Source organism: Neomonachus schauinslandi, chromosome 2, assembly GCF_002201575.2.
Source record: "Neomonachus schauinslandi chromosome 2, ASM220157v2, whole genome shotgun sequence".
Lineage (NCBI taxonomy): Eukaryota > Metazoa > Chordata > Mammalia > Carnivora > Phocidae > Neomonachus > Neomonachus schauinslandi.
Window position 1 is genome coordinate 63,396,953 of NC_058404.1, and position 2,222 is coordinate 63,399,174.

General features: G+C 44.1%; 1 non-coding gene across 1 annotated transcript; it reads right to left on the reverse strand.

The window, feature by feature from the left end:
• Positions 1-340: 340 nt before the first annotated feature.
• On the reverse strand, positions 341-413 carry TRNAN-GUU. Its single transcript has one exon. It is a non-coding gene; the product is annotated as a tRNA-Asn (tRNA).
• Between the last annotated feature and the right edge of the window lie 1,809 nt (positions 414-2,222).

Sequence of the window (2,222 nt, forward strand, 5' to 3'; positions counted from 1 at the left end):
GACAGAGAGAGAGAGAGCACAAGCAGGGGGAGCGGCAGGCAGAGGGAGAGGGAGAAGCAGGCTCCCGCTGAGCGGGGAGCCCAGTGCGGGACTTGATCCCAGGACCCTGGGAACATGACCTGAACCAAAGGCAGATGCTCAACCAACTGAGCCACCCAGGAGCCCCTAACTTTTTATTTTTTAATTTTTTTAGTCATCTCTACACCAACCCTGGGGCTCGAACTCACGACCCCAAGATCAAGAGTCACATGCTCTTCTGAGTGAGCCAGCCCGGCGCCCCAGGAACAGAAGATTTTTATTTTTTAGTTTAAAATTAAAAAAAAATTTTAAGTAGGCTCCACGCCCAGTGTGGGGCTTGAACTCACAACCTTGAGATCAACAGTCACACGCTCTACTGACTGAGCCAGCCAGGCACCCCAAAGGGTTGACAATAAAAAGAAGGAACAAAATAGCATCTTTTTTATCCAGTGGCAGAAGCTAGGGGGACATGGCATCACATACTGAATTGCGTAACATTAAGCTTTTCATGATTCCCGGGATCCTTAACCATCTTGGTACTTCGACTGCAGTGTAATAATTATCTTTCCAGAGCTCTGACTTTAATCCGCTACCAGAAATGCACTCTGTATTGGAGTTTAGTCATGTCTCTTTGAAACTCAGCAGTGCGGTTTCCATTTCCTTAATGCCCTGCTCCGTGAAACACCCATGTTCTCTTGCTCCTTCTCATAGTGATGGATGTTTATGTCCGTGTTTTCCATTTAGCAGGGATTTTGATTCAACCGCAACAAGTAATATGTCAGCGCCTGCATTTCCTGCAGCCCCTCTCAGATTGCTCTCCCTAGTGGTGAATGGTGCCCAGGGTAGAAATATCCAGAGCCTTGCCGCTTTCGAAAAGAATTAGAGTACTACCTAAAGAGTCAAGGTGGCGCAAGCACAGGGTTGACAATCAGAAAATTTGGTAATATCTCAGTTCTGTCACTTACTTCCTGAGACAGACCTAGCATCATTTTCCTGTATGACTTGAGAAAGTCATGAAATCTCTTTGAGCTCCACTTTTATTACCTGTTAAATGGGTATATTATTCATCCATCTTCTCTTGAAGGATCATTGTGAAATACTGAAAAATGAGAAAATTGATTTAGCAGAACTCGGTTGCATGTCTATTACATGGCATATATATTTTAAATAGTTTATTTATTTGAGAGAGAGCGTGCACCCAAGAGCAGTGGGGGAGGGGCAGAGGGAGAAGCAGGCTCCCCACTGAGCAGGGAGTCCGCAGGGCGTCATCCCAGCACCCTGGGATCATGACCCCAGCTGAAGGCAGACACTTAAGTGACTGAGCCACCCAGGCGCCCTTACATGTCCTGTATTAAGACAAGTTATACAAAGGGATCCCATAAACTGTAAATAATCATAGGTATTAGCTAGTACTTTTTTTTTTTTATGCATTAATAAGATGTGGAGAAGTAACAGCTGTGTGTGAGAATAGAATTTGAGTCTTAAACGCAAGGAAGGAGTGTGGCGGGGCAGAGGAGGAAGTATGCTTTGTATTCAGCTTGCTGGGCTGGCTGGAAGGGGTTGTCACGAAGGCCCAGTTGGTTACAAGGTATTGGGGATGCTCCCTCCTCTCTTGCAGATGCAGCCCAAGTTCCTGCTTCCAAGGAGTTGCTGGTGATATAAATTCCAGGGCACAAAAACCCCACACTTTTCATAATGGGTTTCAGGCCCATTACTGGTAATAATTTAAAATTGTTAGAATTCATGGCTGAAGGGAGATGTTTCTGCTTTTCATTAAATGTCACTGAACAGGTGCTGAGCTCTGCAGTCTTTAATGACTTCCAGGCTCTGCTAAGTCATATTCAAAAGTAAAATATTTGAATTCCTCCTAACTTTTAATAGTCACATTAGTGGGAGAGTTAAAATGAGCACATATTTCACAATCTCTATTTTGCATCATTTGGTTTAGATTTCAATAACAATATTCCCTTCTTCTGGTGGAATATTGAGTAAAGAGAAATGGCTGGAAAAAAACACAAATCTGTCTCTGTTGCATATGTGGTTGCACAAAGATTCCGGGAACATCACACCTTCTTTTTCTACTGCACCAAGATGAATAAAGGAAGACTGCTCTGCTGGGGCATGTTTGAAGCAGATAGATTTGTGCCTAAGAGATGGGAGGTAATTACCAGACAGATGAGTTGCACATCCGGTAGATGCACAGG